This window comes from Rhipicephalus sanguineus, chromosome 2, assembly GCF_013339695.2.
Source record: "Rhipicephalus sanguineus isolate Rsan-2018 chromosome 2, BIME_Rsan_1.4, whole genome shotgun sequence".
In the NCBI taxonomy this organism is placed as follows: Eukaryota; Metazoa; Arthropoda; class Arachnida; order Ixodida; family Ixodidae; genus Rhipicephalus; species Rhipicephalus sanguineus.
In genome coordinates this window covers 224,471,600-224,494,635 of record NC_051177.1, presented here as the reverse complement: position 1 = coordinate 224,494,635, position 23,036 = coordinate 224,471,600, and the positions used below count along the sequence as shown (strand labels likewise).

Sequence of the window (23,036 nt, the reverse complement as noted above, 5' to 3'; positions counted from 1 at the left end):
TTCGACAAAATGCCGCATGCGTGTGATATTGCCGGATGCCCGAATGGTGCACAACGCCAGTGCTGCACCAAGGAAACCGGTGTGTCTTTTCACTGGGTGCCGCGGAATGAACCCTTACGCTCGAAGTGGCTTAGCGTCATGCCATTGCGCCAGTGTGCTAAACAGTCTGCGTGTGTGCTCGCTGCACTTTCGTACTGAGGATTACGAGACCAACCGCAACTTGGTGACGGCTTTGAATGTGCCCATCCGAGCAAGTCTTTGCCGCAGAGCCGTTGTTGCTACTGTGGGTCCCGCTACTTCCGCTCGGCTGCTACTAGTGTCGGCGGCCGCGCAGTAAAAGCGGGCAACGTTGGGCACGGCAGCAGTGACGTATGAGAGTCGTATTTTCAGGCGGGAGATTTGAAGCGCGCTAACGCGATGCGGACCACTAAAAACGTGATTTTATTTCAAAATAAGCACTTCCTTGGCACAAAAGCAGCGCTACGAGGTTTCTGTACCGCTATTTCAACAATCAACGTCGACTTAATATTTGCCTTTAGTGTCCCTTTAAGCTGCGCTGAAAATGCGACTGCGCTGAAACTTGTCTTCCTCCGTGCCCTCTGCACGAGCTCATTGTTGTGTTTCGGTTTCGGTTCCGTATTTCACTGTATGAATGCCATGGGGTGCCGCTCTGGCATTCCTGTTTTACTCAGGCGATAATAATAATATCTGGGGTTTAACGTCCCAAATGTTTTACTCAGGCGACGTGTAAATAAAAGAGTGTGTGGAGAGCACTCGTTGAGTGCGGACGTTCCTTCTGCTTCGGCGCTTCCCGCCAAACCGCGTGCACTCTAAGCCAAAATCGAGTATTTTGGGAGTGTTTCTGCCACACAACAACAATCGTCATCCACCTCGCGTGCTTTCCTCGCGTTATCACCGCGGTCGCGGCACTTCCCGGTCACGAACGGCGCGCGCGTTATCAGCGTGACATAGCATTCTTGACAGGAAAGTGACGAGAGCTGGGTTTTCAAGAAAGGAAACGCAAGCAAGCCAGATGACGATTATTGTTGTGTGGCAGAAATACTCCCCAAATACTCGCTTTTGGCTTAGAGTGTGTTCGGGCTGGCTGGCGTCCCCGCCGGTCGCGTTGGTCACCGCCGGTCTTCGCCTGCTGCTGCGCCGGGACTACCAGCCCGCAACACAGCATTCATGTTTCCCGACGTATTGCCAGATGGCGTCCATATCTCACGCAGCGCCTCTTCTATCGTCTTTAGACGACATTTGCAGCGACGCACGCAGATACGCGGCCAATTTTTTTTCCAGTATACCGGCTGACACAGCTTCGTCGTCAGCTTCTTCAGCTGTCTTGACGCCAATTGACTCCGCAGACATGCCGTCGGAGCAACGCAAGGATGCGTGGATTTCCCATCTCCTCGACTTTCTAACTGACCCATTATTGGCCCCGAGATCGACCTATAGGTGGCAGCACCGTCGCCGCGTTAGTGTGGAGAGGCTGTCGGAGGCGCGCATACAAATGCACACAGCGGCGCTTCGTTGTGAGCGGTTTGAGCCGAGCCTCGGCGAATAAAATGTGTTGATTGCAGCTTACTGGAAATATATACACTCTTACATTGTTGAATCGATGCACGAAGATCATCCAACATTACTATTACTAGTGAGAGAAGCGCAATCTGCCGATGAAAGGGATGCTCGCCCTGGTTGATAGTTCGCGCTTACGCACTTTATGACGTTTTTTGTTGTTTTCTCTGTACGTGTTGGGCTTGTGTTATGTGTACTACGCGCTGCTGTAGCACGATTGAACTACTTAAGTGTTTACTTCTTGTTCATTTGTATACCAGCCCATATTCCTGTGCAATGAGCACTGCTCGCGCGAATACGCATTCTTTATCATTGTTCAGTTCTCCACGAAATGTAGGACAGTTGATAAGTTTAGTCAGGAAAGCTACGTGATCGACAGCGCTTTAGCGCCACGGAGACGTTCAACGCGTACGCACTTGTTCTTGCTCCAGTAACAAAATAAAAAGGTAAGAGTTTAGCACAGACCTTTCATCGATTGATTACATGCACGACAGTGATGCAACAAAGTTCCGGTTATTTTATAGAATAAGTGTTTTTTTTTTTTTCAAACGAATAATGTTCGCTGCCTTCCATCAATTTATAACAACTCCCCACAAAAGCTCAAGATAATGTAAAAATTCGGCAGATCCCACGTACCGTGGGAGTCGATATTATGCGAAGCATAACATCTACTCTAAGCACACGGGTGGTCGCGCGTAAATTTCGCCCCAAGTTAAAATTGCGCGCGGCAACTCCGTTTTATCACTGCCGTACGTGTCATTCCATTGTCTGTTTTTTTTTTTTTTTTGGGGGGGGGGTACAGTTTGAGTACCGAAGTGTCAGACTTCACTTGAAAGAAATATTTCGCTGTAACGGGACCACGACCGTACAACAAAAGGACATCTTAAGCACAACCAAAGCTCATCTCATAACCGATGAACTACAGTGCCGCAGTTATACAGCTAACGACAACGCGAAAGTGCATGGCCTAGAGCCTCTTGTTTGTTTACCAACGAGTCCCTAAAACGCTGCCTTCAAACACTATTTAATGCTCCTCATGTTTGGGACTGTCAAGTGCACTTTAGGATGCGCTTGAACCAGAAAGCGGCACCAACACTGAAATTATTCCGGCGAACGAAGGGTACGACATCAATACACAGCCCTCTCGAAAGTCGCACTCACTGATTTATTACAATGCGCATGCAGCCTAGCAAGCTGATTTGCTTCTGTACACCATATTAGGTATACGTACGAGCAGTTAAACTCGCGCTAAAACAACAGAACAAACCGCCCTTTGAGAACGTGCATGACGTGCGCGCACATGCAAACACGACGTGGCTAGCAGACGACGCAGAGAGCAATCCACACTAGGCGCGCTTCATCCAGTAGCCGCCAGGCGGCGACTCTGCTCGATCTCGCGGCCAATAGCTCATCCAGCCTCAAGAACTATCCGTCGTCAAGCCAAGCATTTCACTATTCGAGACGACCTCCTCTATCGGCGGAATTACGCGTCTGACGGTCGGAGGTGGCTGCGAGTGATACCACGCCACATGCGCGCGGAAATCTGTGCTGCTTTCCACAACGACCCGCAAGGTGCTCACGCTGGCGCTCTCAAGACCTACAACCGCCTACGTCAGCGATACTACTGGAGCGGCATGTATACAATTGTGTGCAAGTACGTAGGTGCTTGTACTGCTCGTCAGCGCCGTAAAGCTCCACCTGAACGCCCAGCCGGTACACTTCAGCCTCTGCTTTGTCCAGCGCGTCCATTTGATCGCGTCGGTACCGACTTATACGGACCGCTTCCCTCGACTTCTGCTGGAAATAGGTGGATAATTGTCGGCGTAGACCACCTCACACGTTACGCGGAAACTGCAGCCCTGCCCACAGCAACCGCAAAGAGAAGTTGCGTTTTTCATCTTACGCAACTTTGTCCATCGCCATGATGCTCCCCGTGAACTTTTGAGCGACAGAGGGCGTGTTTTTCTGTCTGACGCTATTCAAGCTTTGCTCGCTCAGTGCAACATCGTTTATCGCATGACGACCGCATATCGCCCGCAAACGAATGGTCTCACGGAACGGTTTAATCGCACTCTCGGCGATATGCTGACAATGTACACCGCATCAGACCAGACCAATTGGGACACCGTCCTTCCGTTAATCACGTACGCGTACAACAGCGCTACGCATGCGACCACAGGTTTTTCGCCTTTCCTTCTCTTGTACGGACGCGATCCATCATGCACGCTTGACACTATGCTTCCCTACACGCCTGACTCATCTGAATACACTGCAATTTCTGATGTTTCCAGGTACGCCGAAGATTGCCGACAATTGGCCCGTTCGCTGACAACCGAGGACCAAGGCCGTCAGAAGCTAAGGCACGACACCGGCCGACCTCTCCCTACTTTTACGAGAGGTGCCCTGGTTTGGCTTTGGATCCGACCGAACACTCCTGGGCTTTCGTCGAAATTACTGGCCCGATGTCACGGGCCCTACCGCATTCTCACTCGTACGTCCCCAGTCAATTATGAGGTTGACCCTTTGACACCGTCCCAAGACTTACGTCGTCGTGGTAAGGAAATCGTCCACGGGAGTCGCCTCAAGCCCTATGATGACCCCGCCATACTGACAACACCTTAGGATGGCTACGCTATTCACCGGGGGAAAGTGTAGTGAACAACACAGACGACGACGAAGCAGTAGTGATGCGGAACTATCGGTAAATTGACTATGGATGGCATCGATAGTTTCTTTGGAACTATCGATAGTCCAATCGGTTGTACCATCAGTAATATTACTAGCCATATTACTGCCGCTCGTGTTTATTGCTTTGTTTTGATGTATTCGGGTATTTGGGTTAGACTGTTAGCAGCGTTTGACGCAGACCGCGCCGCAATGTTTCAGAAGCTTCGCGATTGTTTGAGATCATTTTATTAGATTACGCGCCAGACGCGAATATTCAAGTTGATTCGAGATCTTACGCCAGCACCAGCGATAACGCTGGAAGGTTCGATGACTGATGTATAAAAGACGAAGCGTTCCACGGATTATCAGATTACTGGACGGCCGGCGACTGTTCTCGCCGCTATCAGTGCGCAGCGTCTATCGCTTGTAGTTTGAGTTTCGATTTTCTGGGCGCAAGTTCCACCAAAGAAAGACATTCGTATTTCCCAGCCTTGCTGCAGCATTCTTCCCCGTCACAACCACGTGACAAATTATACATAGTGGTGCGAATAACGATGCTGTTGCTGGCTGGCCAAATTGCCAAAATATTCGCGATAGCCTACTCTCAGGTTCGCTTAGTTTATGAGCAAATTTTTGTCGAGAAATTATTTCCGCTGTGAAAATGGTGGCATATGTCCATCAATAAATTAATATTCAAAAGCAACCAGTTATATCTTATAAATAAAAAAACTTAGTTCTTGATCATTTTTCGTATTTTGAAATAAATCATAAAATGCAATTTTAATTTGAAGCCGCGCAGTTCCACCCCATGTAACGGCTTCCTTTCCGCTACAGCTGAATAGTTCATGCGTCAGCGAAGCACTCTCGTGAAGAACACAACATGTTAACTTTCTTGCCCTTCAGCCGTGAAGAACACAACATGTTAACTTTCTTGCCCTTCAGCGCGTGGTACACAGTGGAGCCTCCGGCTCCACTATGTACCACGCGCGCGGGGAACCAAGTTTATTCTGTAGTTAGTTCGCGCTGTTGATTTTATACTATCGATAAAATATAGTACTGACTATAGATAGCACTAACGATAGTATTTTTTACCATCGATAGTTCGATAGTGACTCAGCTATCGATAGTATCGATAGTACCATCGATAGTTCTGCATCACTACGAAGCAGCCAAGAAAGCAAGCCACAGCGTTAGTGTTAGCCACGCGACCCGAGTTTGCGCTTGCTTGGATTTTGGACCCTCGACGTTCCTTCACGTTTGTACGTGAATAAACCACGTGACAAAATAAATAACGAGGAAACCTTGCAGGCAAGCGTATATTTATTTATTTTATTTTATTTATTTTTTCAAATCGTCAATTCGTCCAGGTGTCTGCACATGAAAGCTTGCCGTATATTTCGGTGACACGACTGATGAGTTAATAGATAGTTTGAGAATTGGGGACCCAAGACGCTGGGCCCCCAATCTGCGTTGGGCATCCTGCTCTCGCGTTCGGATGATCAGCAGAGTTTGAGAATTGGGCCAACGCAGGCTGGGCGTTGGGTCAAGCGCACGGAGCGCCACGCGTGACGAAATTTGAAATCATGCGAGACGCGCGGGCCATACTGCGCCGTGCTGCGTCTTCTCGCTGGTGACCCAAGACGCCTTGGGGCCCCACGCTAGTTTTCAATTTTTGCGTCTCGGGTCAACGCGAGCGCAAGAGCCCAAGAGTCGCTTGGGTTCTTGCGCCCTGGCGGCTCGCAAGCTTATTGGGTCCCCAAGCTCCTTGGGCCCCCAATTCTCAAACTCTCTAATAAAGAGCTGTGTCTTCTCGCTGGTGACCCAAGACGCCTTGGGGCCCCACGCTAGTTTTCAATTTTTGCGTCTCGGGTCAACGCGAGCGCAAGAGCCCAAGAGTCGCTTGGGTTCTTGCGCCCTGGCGGCTCGCAAGCTTATTGGGTCCCCAAGCTCCTGGGCCCCCAATTCTCAAACTCTCTAATAAAGAGCTGCGTCTTCTCGCTGGTGACCCAAGACGCCTTGGGGCCCCACGCTAGTTTTCAATTTTTGCGTCTCGGGTCAACGCGAGCGCAAGAGCCCAAGAGTCGCTTGGGTTCTTGCGCCCTGGCGGCTCGCAAGCTTATTGGGTCCCCAAGCTCCTTGGGCCCCCAATTCTCAAACTCTCTAATAAAGAGCTGCGTCTTCTCGCTGGTGACCCAAGACGCCTTGGGGCCCCACGCTAGTTTTCAATTTTTGCGTCTCGGGTCAACGCGAGCGCAAGAGCCCAAGAGTCGCTTGGGTTCTTGCGCCCTGGCGGCTCGCAAGCTTATTGGGTCCCCAAGCTCCTTGGGCCCCCAATTCTCAAACTCTCTAATAAAGAGCTTGATCGCAACCCTTCAGCAACAATACCGTGGGCCGCGCTTTCCCTTTCACATTTTCATTACGGTCATTATGTGTTCAGGAAGCAAGGTGGTTTGGGTCGATCCAAAGGAAAACGAACATTTCAAGCGATAAGCTCAGTGGCCAAGAAAGTAGGAGGTCTGCGGGGGCGGGGTCAGCCCCCACCGCTGTGAAATTATTAATTTTCAAATTTTCAATGTGTATATATACGCGCAGACATAGAAACACACGCAAGAACACAGACAAAGGGAGGTCAGACCCCCAGAAAATTTTCTGGCCACACACTCGGATAGGTTCATAGTTAAGATCTTGCTTATGTGGGAACAGGCTTACACCGTCCTTTTATGTCATTGCTTTTCATAACCTTGGATAGGAGCAAGGAAAGAGAGAGGGAATGAGAGGCATCCTAAAGTCGTGGCGCTGAGACGTGCTCCTGCAAGGGCTGCAGAAGAGAGCGCTGTTATGACCGGCAGTCGGTGGCTAAGCGCTGACCATGATAATCGGCGGACGAGGCGTTCTCACACTGCTAGGACACCTGCATCCTTCCACGAAACGGAATTCTGTGACGGCGAGTGACCAACAATGGGCAGAATCTCGGCCTCAAAAGTCGGGGACGGCAAAGCCGGAGACAATGGACCACCTGGGCATGGCTTGGTACGCTGCCGAAGCCACCTGACGGGTATGTTTGGACAGGAGTCTCCGCAACCCTTTTGCTGCCGTCGGGAAAAGATCTGCATGGGCAAGCACGAGGAACCTGTTATCTTGCTTCTCCCCACCTGCGTGCCGTCAACCGCCGGACTCTTGCCGCTTCAAGTGTGCCATGACCCCTCCGCGACAGTGAAATGGACTGTGCCATGGTGGGAGGTGTCGTGTGTGAGATTGGTGGTCATCAAGAGGGAGGAGCCAAACTGAGGGGTTAAAACGACGGTGCTGAGTGAGAAAGGGGGCTCTGAGCCCTCAGTAACAGGCTCATCCAATGCGCTCGTCGCTGAACTCTTACCTTGTCACTATGTAATTGCGGGTTACGAAAAGTGCCAGTAAACTTGTTATTATTGAAAAAATTTCTAACTGCGCTAAGGACGAGACACCAGAAACGAAGTGGACAGGACGATCGCAGACTAACAACTGGTTTATTGAAACATACACCACCCTTATGAAACAAACTAAGCGCGTGCGCAATGACATTCATGACCACGTGACAGGTTTCACCACCCCCAAGACTCCTATCTACTACAAAGGAAATCACGCTCTTTTCTGGAAAGATACACGGATGTGTCGCTGACGCACTTATCAGGCCCGTGTCTAGCTATCCGAGATGCCTCCAACCAAGTCACGTGGTCATGAATGTCATTGCGCACGCGCTTAGTTTGTTTCATAAGGGTGGTGTATGTTTCAATAAACCAGTTGTTAGTCTGCGATCGTCCTGTCCACTTCGTTTCTGGTGTCTCGTCCTTAGCGCAGTTAGAAATTTTTTCAATTATGTCTTACCAACTAGCCCCCCAACGTACGCTTCTCGAGTTCAAACTTGTTATTGTTTTCCCATCTTGCTAGCATCAGTTCCTCAACCCGGAGACTCGACTACGCTACCAAACGGAGTCCGGGTACGACGCTGCCCTCTCGTAGCAACAGCATGGTTGTCGAGAAGGGACGGATCCAAATACACCGGCACGACAACTGGAGTCAGCGGTGGGATTGATCCAAAAACCCGGTCGCAACAGCGCCAGCCTTTACCTCCTTGAGAACCACTTCAGCATGGAAGATACGTTGAACCAGACGAAAACAGGCAGGTGCTCCTTACGCAGGAAAATCACCGACAAATAGAATGTTCGAGGTCACAGGCTTCCAGAACACTTTATTTTGTTTCTTTAAGGAAGGAAGCACCCTTTAACTAGTCAAAGGAGTCTGTAGCCTCACGGGTGGTACCAGGGGAGAAGGCAAGGGAGTTGTTGCAACAGCTTCGAGTGTGGTGGCATGCCCCCACTGGTTTTGAACCTTTAGGGGCGACGACCCACCACCCCCCCCACCCCCCAGGTTCCGGAGCCCCTGTTTGCGCAAATTAGTGCGAACTTCCCACGTTTTTTTTTCTTGCATTTTGAATTTTCTAGAACGAATAACTTCGACTTCGGACTGCGTGCCCCTATCGCTACTGTTCTTGCTGCACTCATCTGTCCATACATCAGTCTACGCAACCCGCGAGTAAAAAAATGTGAGGTTGAATAGTTTTAAGCCAGGTAGGGGACCATAAAAGGCACTCTCGCACCAAGTATTACTACTGTTCACATTAAAGGAAGCCTAGAATGCTGCAGACATGACATCACAATGACAGGTAGATGAACTGTATGGATTCATTTGGTTAAACTTGCCAAAACAATGCTTCGCTTATGAGAGACGACGTCGATGGAGAGCTCCAGATCATTTTACAACCTCGGGTTCTTCAACAATGCTCAACAGATGAACACTTTTCAATTACAACTCTATAAATCACCTACCATGCCAGAAGTCACACAGCAATACTGTTTGTGAAATGTTTTGATCATTTGCAAATTTTCAAGCTCAGGATGGATCTTCAGCGAATAAATAAAAAACTAAGTTTCACTCGCTTACTGAAAGCTCCACAGAAAATTAAGGTAACGATCGATCTTGTGCTCGCTACTCAGAACGAAAAAAAAAAAAGTCACAGCTTCACTGCAATGACAAAGCAATGAATGCGATAGATGAGAATGCTATACGAAGTAAGGCTAGCTCAACAAAATGCTGGCATAAGGAAACGTGGCTGCTGTAGCAGGCGAAGCGACCACCTCCATGCCGTCTATATGAAACGTGCAGCACCTACAGGTGGCGCGACAGTGCACTGTGCACCTACAGGTGGCGCGACAGTGCACATGCAGGGTGGCAGAAAAAAAGGCAAAATGGTTAGAGATTGAGGGACAGTTAAACAAGGAACAGATAGGTGTTTATGCGGTTACAGAAACACACCTTAGAGACTTGGAAGAGCCGCCACATATTGAAAATTATGTTTGGGAAGGATGTAACAGGATCGCATCAGAAAGGAGAGGTGGGGGGGGGGGTTGGAATGCTAATTCATAGCAGAACAAAATGGGAGAGAGTGAAACAAACGTGTTCAGAGCACATATGGGTTTCGGGCACAGTAGGTGGAAAGAAAACGTGGCTAGGTGTAGCTTACTTGTGGACAGGGAATAACTGCAGAGAAAAGAATCTGGAGATAGTGAAATGCATAAGCACCGATATTAAAGAATTTGGTCATGATGCCGAGATAATCCTTCTAGGGGACATGAACGCTCACATTCATGACCTTGACGGATATTCAGACACCAATGGCAAGTTATTGCTAGATCTCTGCGAGCAACATAGTCTTGAGATAGTTAACGTGGGGCCTAAGTGTGAGGGGCAGATCACGTGGGAAGTCAGAAACAGGCAATCGAGCATTGATTACTGTCTCATGACAGAAGGAATATATGACAAACTTAGAGAGATGAGAATAGACGAAGAAGGCATTAACAGCTTGGGTAGTGATCATAAACGCATAATATTACAAATGGGATATAAAACTGAAAATAAGAACATAGAATCAAAGTTTGGCAGCTCGTATCTAAATGACAAACAAATAACAAATATAGCCGCAAGAGTCGAGGAAAAAGTAGACGAACTACCAGGCAAAGACTGGAAGTATAGTGAGCTGCTACATGTAATCACGAAAGAAATGGAAATAGAGAAGAAAACTATTTGTTGGAAAGGAAAGAAAAAGCCAAAAAGTTGGTGGAACAAAGAAATCCGGGAAGCGATCGAGATGCGACGTCAGGCATCACGGGAGCACAGACAGGCAAAAAAGGAGAAGCGGCCACAGGACGAAGTCAACCAAATATGGGAAATATATTTAGAGCAAAAATCCATTGTGCAGAAATTAGTCGAGTCAAAAATTAAAGGTGAAAGTGAACGCTGGATGACAGAGATTCGCGAAAAGAAGAAGGCCGCGCCTAGGATATTTTGGAGCCACCTAAAAGCGCTGGGTAGGAAGTCTGTCACAATGCAACAACATATGGTAGATGAAGGAGGAAATAAATTGGAAGGATATGAAGCGCTAGGTTACATCCGAAAGATAACAGCCGATTCATTTAAAAAGGTCCCCCAGGGGATTCCCCCGGTGAGTAAAAGTACGCAAAGGGGTGCAACCGACGAAGATGTAGTACTAGAGAATTTCAATTGGAAGAAGGCCGAAGGAAAAATTCCTAAGCGCACTACTCCGGGCTTAGATGGGGTTCCCGTCAGACTCATTAACGAATTCGGATATAACACTAAAGAAGCACTGCTGAAAGCCGTAGAAAAGTGCTTACAGGAGAGGGAAATACCAGACAGTTGGCGAAAAAGTAGAATGAACTTAATCTATAAAGGCAAGGGAGAAAGGGATAACATTCGCTCGTATAGACCGCTAACAATTACATCGGTGCTATACAGGTTGGCGATGCAGGCAGTAAAATTAAAAATAGAAGCGTGGGTAGAACAAAACGATATTTTGGGAGAACTTCAGAATGGATTTCGAATCGACAGGCGGTTAGACGATAATCTGTTTGTTCTTACCCAGTGTATAGAAATATCTAAAATAGAAAACAGGCCCTTATACGTAGCTTATCTAGATATCACCGGGGCGTATGACAACGTTAATCAGGAAATTTTGTGGGATATATTGAAGGAAGTGGGCATAGGTGACGACTGTGTACAGCTTTTGAGGGAAATATACCGAGAAAATACGGTTTGTATAGAATGGGAAGGAATAAGTAGCAAGGACAGCGTTGAAATTAGCAAGGGGCTGAGACAGGGATGCCCTTTGTCCCCGCTGTTATTCATGCTGTACATGGCGAGGATGGAAAAAGCGCTAGAAGGTAGCAACATTGGATTTAATTTGTCACACAAACAGGTCGGAGCGATGGTTGAGCAGAAACTTCCAGGTCTATTTTATGCTGATGATATTGTCTTATTTGCGGACAGTCAAGATGATATACAGCGACTGGCAGATATATGCGGAAGGGAGTGTGAGGCTCTAGGACTAGGATTTAGTGCAACAAAATGTGGATTGATGGTATTCAATGATCACGGAGACCATACGGTCTTAATACAGGGCCAAAAAATACCGAGGGTAAGCGAGTACAAGTACCTCGGAGTATGGGTAAATGAGGGGGATAGATATATGGAGGTACAAGAGAAAGCATCGGTAGCAAAGGGAAAGAGGAATGCTGCAATTATGAAGCACAGAGCTTTATGGGGATACAATAGGTACGAGGTGCTTCGAGGGCTGTGGAAGGGTGTGATGGTTCCGGGGCTTACATTTGGGAACTCAGTGGTGTGCATGAAGTCAGAGGTGCAATCAGGAATGGATGTAAATCAAAGGACGGTGGGCCGCCTCGCGTTGGGCGCTCACGGGAAGACGACAAATGAGGCGGTAAAGGGTGATATGGGATGGACAGGCTTTGAAGTGAGGGAAGCGCAGAGCAAAATGAGATTCGAAGAGAGGCTGAGGAAAATGAAGGAGAGTAGATGGGCAGAGAAGGTTTTCAGGTATTTGTATAGAAAAAGCGTTGACACGCAGTGGAGAAAAAGAACTAGGAGGCTCACCAGTAAATATACGGCTGGCAGTGCGGGCGATATGGCAACAAGGAGCATTAAGCGGAAGGTCAGAGAGGCGGAGAGGACTTATTGGATGACAGCGATGGAAAAGAAGCCGGCTCTGAGTAACTACCGAAAAGGAAAAAAAACGAAATAAGGAGGGAAAGGTTTTATGATAATTCAAGGGGAAGCGCTTTACTGTTTGAAGCAAGGTCGGGCTGCCTTAGAACGCGTAGTTATAAAGCGAGATTCAGTAACGAAGAAGAACAATGTACATGCTGCGGGGGAACTAAGGAAACGATGGAACATGTACTGATTGAATGTGGCGATATTCACCCAGGTATACGTGTGGGCACGAGTCTACATGAAGCCTTGGGTTTTAGGGACAACAATGGAAAGCTGAACACGTCCGCGATAGAAATAAGTAAGAGACGGTTAGAGTATTGGTGGCAGAAAAGTAGAGATAAAGTACAAAAATAAATAATGGGGGAAAATAAGGTCATTCTGCCTTAAGAGGCAGAGAGATGGACCGTGAATTTATATTTTTTGGTATAATAACATAGATTTAATCAATGTAGATAAGGCATTAGGACAACATGAAACAAGGAAGCTTTTTTTCTTCTTTCTCTTTTTTTTTCGCCTTCGAGCCTGGTGGCAGACATGTCACCGCCCCGTTATAAAGGGGACGCTCATAGCATCCATCCATAAAGTCACTGGAACGGGAAAAGTACCGCGTTCGTTTTCTCTTCGCCGCCGCACCCTTTCGGCGGCTTTGCCACATAAAGGGTCCAGCTCGCTCGTCTCGCTAGTGTCTCCCGGCCACCGACGCACGGCGCTTTGAAGGGCGATTGTTTTCACAGCCTCAGAAAAGCGTGCAGGAACATTACGACATCCCGTATCGTTTTGACACTTCATCGCAAGCCCGTCGAGGCATCGAAGTAGGCCTGGGCGCTGCGCTTTTGGGTGCAGCAACCGGCGGGAAACGGACAAAGCCCTCTTTGCTATTCCCGGCGGGAAAAAGGATGCCAAGCGACGGGCTGAGTGGCTGCGCAGAATAAGGCGCGAAAAATTTGTTCCCACGACTGATACCCCGCCTTTGTGAGGCAAGAGTTTCATTGAGAATTCGCAAATGTTGTTTAGGGGAATGTTCGCGTCTCCGCTGTTCGTCATACAGTTACCTCGCGCTATACAATCTTTGTGTATATCAAGCTACCGAACCGGCCACGAGCGCACCATGAGCGTGGCAAGTGATTCCGTACAAGACATGCAAGTCATGATTTTCATGTTACCACCTGTCACTAGCGTTCGTCATACAGAAATATCTCATGTTATGTCATACCAAATTTGGTATACATCCCATTAACGAAACGGCCAGGAGAGCACGTAGTCGTGGGCGGCTACACAGACAGACAGACAGACAGACAGACAGACAGACAGACAGACAGACAGACAGACAGACAGACAGACAGACAGACAGACAGACAGACAGACAGACAGACAGACAGACAGACAGACAGACAGACAGACAGACAGACAGACAGACAGACAGACAGACAGACAGACAGACAGACAGACAGACAGACAGACAGACAGACAGACAGACAGACAGACAGACAGACAGACAGACAGACAGACAGACAGATAGATAGATAGATAGATAGATAGATAGATAGATAGATAGATAGATAGATAGATAGATAGATAGATAGATAGATAGATAGATAGATAGATAGATAGATAGATAGATAGATAGATAGATAGATAGATAGACAGACAGACAGACAGACAGACAGACAGACAGACAGACAGACAGACAGACAGAGACAGACAGACAGATAGCAGATAGATAGATAGATAGATAGATAGATAGATAGATAGATAGATAGATAGATAGATAGATAGATAGATAGATAGATAGATAGATAGATAGATAGATAGATAGACAGACAGACAGACAGACAGACAGACAGACAGACAGACAGACAGACAGACAGACAGACAGACAGACAGACAGACAGACAGACAGATAGATAGATAGATAGATAGATAGATAGATAGATACTACGTTCAAACTCGCAGAAGTTCGCTAAGAAATGCTTCGCATTTAATAAATGCCGACAGCCAAGCGCGTAAATGCCGCGCAGTTCGCATTCCTTCATCGCGTTAGTACGCGTGCGTGCGCGTGTAGGCAAGTGAAAACTGCCGCTATTTCTTTCCTAATTAGTTAGAGAACAACGATATGCTTCATTGAGGGCTGCAAAAGCGCACGCAATGCGTAAAACATGCGTTACTCCGCGTAAAATCAACACAGCGCCGCCGCAGCTTCGGCCGCACTGGACCAAATATGGCGGCGGGCAGGACGGTCGCGGTACTTTTCCCGCTCCAGTGACTTTACTGTGCCATAGGGTGCTCAATGCTCGCACCAAGGCATCCTACTGTGCTAGCACCACATCGGCCACTTCAGTTTCCACCTGTCTGCTATGAATTGCCGTCTCTCTACAACCGCGTTGTGTGTAAGTGCACGAAGGCAACACGTGTGGTATAACGGGTGGGATTTAAGAAAGTTAACAGTGCTGGATTTTTTAGGGCCTCAGACAAAGGGAAAGAGCATGCCGTAAACCCCCGAGCAAGCGCCCTCCCCTACGGCGACAAGACTTGGAGGGGGGCCCTTCCTCGGCTATGGATCAAAGTCCAAGGCGGCGGTAGAGCCTCTAAGAATAAAAAGTGCACATCCATGCTTCCAATGAAATGCTTTATTGAATACGCATGCATTCACTGTTGTTATTCGCCTTCATCGGGCAAATAAAAACACTAACTGAAACAGTGAAAATCGCGGGAGAGGAGGGGGGCGCTTGTTTTGGACTTTACCGTAAATTATACTGAGAGAATCGTGTTTTCAATGCGAAGAAAGCACGAATGTACGATACAGTGTTTTGTAATGGTGATGTGTGAGGCAGGCCAGCTTAAACCTGGAAGCATACAACCTGGACGTTTGTATACATTATTTCTTATCATTTTGCCTGCTTATTACTGAGAAAATCATGACATTTTTTGTGTCTGACAAGTGCTGAAGCATGACTTTAAGCCTTAGAAAGTCTAACCTAGTGCAATGGGCACCAGAAACACAACTGCCGAACTGTGTCGGAATTCGTGATGCCGTATAGCAGTAGCCCAATGCTTTACGTGTTGTAGTTTAGTTTCGTTTGTGGATGTTGCTTGGGCTGCGTGAGTGGTTCTGTTACATGCCAGCTTTGCATGTGATATCCTAGCTGTCATGTAGCACTAGAACGCTTGCACGTACAGTGCTGTCAAGGGGCAAAGGGCGGAGTGAATGTTAAAATTCGCGGCCCCCCATGCATCGTGCCACGGATCCGGGGCTTGTTCTTTACAGTTCCCGTTTACGAATGAACTGCAGTACGTCGACAGAAAAACAGCAGGTGCGTCCAAGCAAGAAGCTGGGTTTGTTAATGGCTATTCCACCAATGGAAATGCAGGCTCGAGATGACTTTGCCGGCTGCCACTTGGTTCCGTCAGTACTGTTAAAGTATCAGCTAACTTGCGTAGAGCATAAATTTACAGCAAACTAGGAACAGCATGTACTTTGTAAAAAATGCCTGAAGTCACTTGCTTCAGACCGCGAATCCAACAGTCCCACTGGTCTTTGAAGCATGGTTGCCAGTGGCGTAGGCAGATTTTTTTTTAGGGGGGGGGGGGGGGGCACGGGCCCGGTGTGCCTCCTGCCCTGGCTACGCCACTGATGGTTGCAATGGAAAACTAAGAAAGTTTGTTCCAGGTAGGCAGCTCTTATAATAGTCTACGACGCAGCAATTTATATGTGACACCTTAAAGTTCGGCTGACATCCTGACACGGTTCCACTCATGGGCCGGATGCAGCACGTGCACGCGAGACGCTTTCCCTAACTCCCGCACCGCGGCGCCACTGGCACGTCTCTTATGGCTTCAACGCCAACTTTTCGATCAGAACAGGCGCTCAGGTATGGGCCCGTTTGCTGATCCCCCCTCAAGACACAGTGCGCACGCGCGACCAAGCCAGGCTGGCCAAAGTATGCCTGCCGGAGCCACGCAAGCCTCCTTCCACGCTAGTGCTGCGCTCGGCGGCAGCCCTCGCACGCTGCTTTCAATCAACAGAGGACGCGCGGGGCGGTGGTATCCAAAAGACGGCGAAAACGCGCCTGCAGTGTCCATATGATTGTTATCGTACTGAAGAGCAACGCCACTTAAAGGAATTGGCGTGCGGCCACTGCTGCTGTTGAAGCCATGGCAGGACCATGCTGCTGACCATGTAACCTAACGAAGCCAAAGAAGGCACACAGGAAATTATTTGCAGTTTTTTTATTGTAGTGTAAGTAGAGAAAGCAGACAAAAAAAAATTAACTTGTCGTTGGTAGGGGCGGAGCCTCAGCCATGTAACGTACGCTTTTCTTGTCAGCTGGCGTTATGTAGCTGGTGATTACCACCGTTTCACTGAAATTAAAACCCCCTTAATGTGCACAACTTACAGGCACCAACCATGTTTGAAGAGGGTGCTTCGCACATGAAAATTCGGTTCGAAAAGAAAAGCTGCCCCCATTCAGGCGCGGAAACTTCCGTTGTAATCGCCGTAATGCAAGTTGCGGACTGAAATGCCTCTAAACTTATACAGCCCTGGCATCTTGCATACAAACAGACGCCCGAACATAGGCTGTCGACCGAATGGTTTCCCACGGCACGTAGTACATGCCGCTAGGCGAGTGTGCGATATCCGACCACCTGTGCGCATCCGCCACACGCGGCGCCAATTCTTCCGGCCTCGATTGACGGCCGCTGCGAGGCAAACTGCGGCACGTAGTCACGACCGCGTCCAAAACAAAGCGGGCAGAAAGTTGCATCGAAATAACACCGGCACTCAGGCCAAGTTTGGACACGAAATGAGGGCTTCGTCACAAATTCCTTTCATTGCACGGGCGACCGTGCCCGCGACGGTGGTCACCGCTCAGCAAGCGAAAACCTGCTGAAGAAGCTCGGTGGCCAAGCTTCCATAAGCCCACGTGTCGAGAAAGTGGCAGCCGTCGCCATCTACGTATCGCGTAAATGGTGATTGGCAGATTTTATATATATATATATATATATATATATATATATATATATATATATGTGTGTGTGTGTGTGTGTGTGTGTGTGTGTGTGCGCGTGCTTGTGTGTATGTATATATATATATATATATATATATATATATATATATATATATATATATACACACACACAAGCGCGCGCGCGCATACACACACCACACACACACACACACACACACACACACACACACACACACACACACACAGGGTGTCCCAGCTATCTTTAGCCAAGGGTTAAAGATAGCAAGGGAGGCAGGCCAGTGAAAGCAGTTGCAAATTGCTGACAGCCACCTTGCGCACTACGGACATGGTTTCCTTGTTGTGCTGCAGATGACGAGACGAGGACGGTAGGTCGATACAGGGACACAGGACAGGTGGTGCACAAACTTACAACTGGTTTATTCACATCTTGCGAAGTGTCAAATATAGGTTAACAATCAGATGGGATAGGGTGAAGGAAGGGAAAGTGCGAATAAGGTAGGCAAAAAGTAAATATAGATAATGCAAGCATATGACGTGTGCCATCTTGAGCTCAGACAAATTTTTCGCAGATCAGCGCACGCCACTTTCTAGAAATTTTATTTCTGCTTGCGTTAAATGTAACGAGGGTGTGATGATGCATTCCTCTTTTGCAGTTAAGATGAACAGGGCTTCTTTTATCTCCCTAGTGTCTTTATCACCACCACGTGCTAGCAGCGTGGTGTCGCGGAACTTCGGCGTGCAGGAACATCGTTTGCAATGCGACGCGAGGTGCCCTGCTCCTTGTAACTGCTGGCAAGCGTATCTGTGTTCCAAGAGGCGTTCATTGATGCAGCGTCCTGTCTGTCCTATATATTTCTTGCCGCAGGTTAAGGGAATATTGTATACAGCCTTAACGGCACATTGCACGAAGGGTTCTCGGTGGTTTATTGAGCACTGTTTCTTTGATTGGCTATTGTTTACTGCTTTGCAGAGCCCCTTAAGCTTATGAGGCGCTGAAAACAGGACATTGACTCCATATCTTTGCCCTACTTTCTTGAAACGGTGCGATATGCCATGCGCATACGGAATTACTGCCGCTTTGCTGAAGTCAACTTCCCCCCTTTCTTTTTCTTCGACTGCACGTGGGTTTTTTTGTACGACGACCACACACAGCCCTCTCGACAAGTGCACTCACTGATCTTATTACAGTACATATAAAGCCGGTCAAGGCCAAATGCTTCTTTACATCGTGTTAGGCACACGTACGTGCGGATGAAGTTGCACTAACGCAACGGAACAAACCGCATTTTTTAAGACCTGCATGACGTACGCGCACATGCAAACACAACGTGGCTAGCAGACGACGCATAGAGCAATCCACACTAGGCGCGGTTCAGCCAGAAGCCGCCAGGCGGCGACTCTGCTCGATCACGCGGCAGTGGTCACTGTCGGGCTTTATTCTTTTCATACCTCACAATAAAGAATGTCGGTTGTCACTGTCGGGAAAGCAACAATTAAAATTTGTCCAACGCTTTTGCTGGGAACATTGTCCTCCGTAGCAAAACAGCCATTTGGGCTAGTTGGTAACGGTTCATATCTTAAAGCAAATAGGCGCACTATGGGAACAAGGACAAAAGGGAGGAACCGACGACACAAAGCGCACGCTCGCAACTGAAGGTTTATTGAAAGAGTACACATAAATACGTTACAAAAAAAAGGGCACGTGGTGCAATTTTCCTCGCCGAAACAAAACAAAACGAGATGGGTATCCCCTTAACAGATCATGAAGGCGCATGCGTCTATACACAAAGGAAGTTCGAAGAAAACCGGACTAAAGAAAATTCAAACTGCGTGGGGCGGGGGGGGGGGGAGGAGGAGAGGGGAGAGAGGAGGGCAGACAAGTTTAATGCAGTGTGTTGATCAAATATGAATATTCTATCTCTGTAATGGCGATAGAAGGGTGGCTGACGCATCTATCCCCGCATCTCTTTATGTGAAAAGCTTCAATTAGTTCGCGCGTGGTTTTATCTCGATGCCTAGATAGAACCATCGCGTCAACGAGAAAAGGTGAGCATCCGCACGTGGTGCAGTGCTGGGACAAGTGGACACCCTCCCTTGACGCCACGGCTCTGTTGTGCTCCTGGAGGCGAATATTTAAGCAACGGCCAGTTTGGCCAACGTATACACGGCCACATGACAGTGGTATGAGGTACACGACACATGTTGCGCATTGAACAAAAGGCGAGGTGTGTTTAACCTAGCACTTCTTATTTTCTATGCACTTCGCTTTTGCTGCTATCCTTCTGTCTATTTTACCGCATACTTTATTGAGTTTATTTGGAGCCGAAAAAACAACTTGTACATCGAAACGATTAGCCACGTTTTTTAAACCATGGGACATTTTATGAATGTACGGGATCACTGCGGGTTTCGACGTGCGCAGCTTTCCATTTGCTTTTTCTCGTGCCTCCCAACCTGATTTCACGCATTTTAATAGCTTCTGGGTCACTTTGCGTGTGCGGGAAACCAGCTTCTTTTAGCCTGTGTAGTTGGTGGCCGAAACTTGTCGTTATCTTGTCGGGACACGTTTTGGTTAGCGCTGCTCGCAAGCAGGACGCTGCAATTCCCATTTTCACAATTTTCGAATGTCCTGAATTAAAGTTCAGTATGGGCTTCTTTGAACGGGGAAAGTACGACCAGCATACATGGTTACGCCCAGCCGTCAGCCTTAAATCTAAAAACTGTAATTGTTTGTCTTTCGGTAGTTCTACAGTGAAACTTAACCCGCGACCGTATTCTTTAAACAGTTTCAAAACATCAGAAACCTGTTCCAAACACCCAGGATTGACGAACACGAGAAAATCATCTACATATCTAACAATCTTTGTTGCTGCCGCTCCCAAATTTTCATTAATTTTTTTGTCGATTCTGCCCAGATAAATGCTACTGAGGACAGGGGCAACTTTAGATCCGATGCAAACACCTGTTTTCTGTCGGTAGAATTTGCCTTTCCACTCCACAAAGGTGGATTGTAAGTAAACGGACAATATTTCCAAAAAGGTGCTCACCGACAGACCACAGGAGTTACGGAACTTGATCTCGTCATTTTCATTAGTAATGCATAACCGGACACTTTTTAACAGGTCGTCGAAAGGCAATGAGTAGTAAAGATCTTCTACGGCTATGGTGAAGAACTGGCATGCGACTGGGTATTTATTTGTAACGTATTTATGTGTACTCTTTCAATAAACCTTCAGTTGCGAGTGTGCGCTTTGTGTCGTCGGTTCCTCCCTCTTGTCCTTGTTCCCATAGTGCGCCTATTTGCTTTAAGATATTGTCCTCCGTGTCTCACGACCACGCACTTCCGCAGAGGAGGCAGAGCTCGGTCATGCCTCGACTCCGCTCTGCGAGCAGACGTTTTATGGGCCGCTCCTCCCGTTTCATTTTCTTTAATCTAAAAGGAATCACCCATAGGCGTGCGCAGGGAGGGGGGGGGGGGGCGAAGGTTCGTCGCAGCGCCCCCCTCCAAATTATGTCAATGTATGGCGCTGGCATTGCGCCCCCCCCCCTCCCTTCATTTCAATGTGTGGGGCTGACTTTGGCATCACCGCTGCCGTGAGTCGATGGGTGTGCAGAAGTGATTGGTGTTAGGCCGAACTGGGAGAGCTAAAATGTTTCCGCTTTAGTGTCCGACTGACCTGCTTCGACGTGCAACAAATCGACGAATTAGGAAGTGGACACACTGGGACGGCCAACTTGCAAGCTTGCTCCGCAACCTGAACCAGGGAAGTGGTGAATGACTAAGGAGACTGAATTGACGGCCGGGCTAGTTAGTCTTCATTCATCTTGAATTCACTTGTACAGCGCAAAACAATACAACACGGACGGCACGACCAGCGCTGTTTATTCCCCTTTTCTCAGCAAGGATCAATTCACATGTAGTGTTGCATACAGGCACAAACAGATAAACATCCTTATAGTGCATCCGAAAATATTTATTATACTCGTATGAATTCATCTCGCCAGCTGCTATAAGTAGTACATTCGGAATGAGACATTGTCCGGCTATTCAAAAAAAAAAAAAAAGTTGTTCAGCATGGTAATGCGCTGTTTTGTGTGCACATGTCTCTTACGACGTCGAGTAACAAGCATTTCAGTGAAGGTTGTGACGTAGCGTAACGAGCAATAATAATAAGCGTTGGGGTTTTACGCGCCAAAACCACGATGTGATTGTGAGGGACGCCGTAGTAAATTTTGACCACCTGGGGTTCCCCTAATAAATCTCAGCGCCTCAAGCATTTTCGCCTCCATCGAAAATGCGGCCGGGATTCGATCACGCGACCATCGGGTCAGCAGTGGAGCACCATAACCGCTAAACCGCCAGGGCGGGTATTCACGTAACAAGCAGGCGATTTTACGGCACACCGAAAAATTTTTGACGAATGGCGAAGAATCAATGGCCAAGAACAAGCCGTACTGAAAATAGTGCATTCCCCTATTTTTTACGTAGTCGTGCATGAGTGGTCATTACACGATTGATTCTTTTCGCGTCATTTGTTGCATCGCATTATGAGCAGATGCTGTGGGCGTGAACCTTTTTTTTTTATTTGCGACACAGACTTGCCCTTAAGGCACATAATATTTGCTGTGTATATTTGTATGAAATGTGCGCCGTTAGGCCGGTGTTGTGTATGAAGTGAACAAGTGTCTTGTGGAATGGGTTGTCATGTATCCATCGACTTCAATCCCTGAATACACTCCGTGCCCGTAAAAATGTCCTTCGGCAGGATACACGCGCTCTTATCCCCCTCCACCTTACTGGGGCGGAGAAAGTCGTGCTTAGGAGGGCAACATGGAAGTGGGTGCTACATGCCCGTACTGTTCTGTTCCGGTGATGAAAGCAGATGCGTACCACGCACGTCGGAACGCTCCTGCAAGCTGGCCTTCGCTACAGTGACACAAACAGTTATGACTCAGAAAACTTGAACAAATCATTAACAGCTAACGACCAATGCAGAAGGAAAGAACGCGGGGTAGCTTAACATCCTAATCGCCAAAATTTTCTCAATGAAAATTTGCACCGTTTGCACAGGCGCATTTACTTGGAGCAATGTTGCAAATACGATAAGTATAAAGATACGCCTCCAATACCACAAATTCTTACTTTTTAAAAATGAAACTTGTGGTTGACAAGTTAACAATAGCAGTAATATACTAATAGTAATAACAACGCGCTAGAAACATAGGAGCAATCAAAGCAAAATATAATATACACCAACCTGAATATGTGCAAGTGGAGTACTAATTACGGAAAAGGTGCAGTCATTGCTACAAACATTAAAAACGCAATTATTAGTGAGCGGCTGAGCTTTTAGGCATTACAGTAATTTCATTGAATGATACAAATCTATACTATACTGGGAAGGCCGCCATCAATATAATTGTACTCATGCATAAAGTTGTGTGGTTAATGCATAAAAAGTGTTGCCTTTTATACCATTACGTGCATAACACGCGTATGTATGGTTGTCCCAGCGTATGCTACGTTGAAACTCACTGTACTTTTATTTAATGTTATCAAACAGTGCTAAGCAAATTCTATCTCTGTATAGGAAAATCTCCTCAAACTGAATGCGACGAAGTTCTCTCTCTCTCTCGCTCGATATATTTATATATATAATACTGCCGTCCTGCGCTCCCCTC

At 47.6% G+C, this 23,036-nt stretch overlaps 1 protein-coding gene across 2 annotated transcripts in view; it reads right to left on the bottom strand.

Moving 5' to 3' along the window:
• The window catches only part of LOC119384126 (serine/threonine-protein kinase tricornered), a 259,204-nt gene that overhangs the window by 162,666 nt on the left and 73,502 nt on the right, over positions 1 to 23,036 (bottom strand). The gene's annotated exons all lie outside the window — the stretch shown is intronic.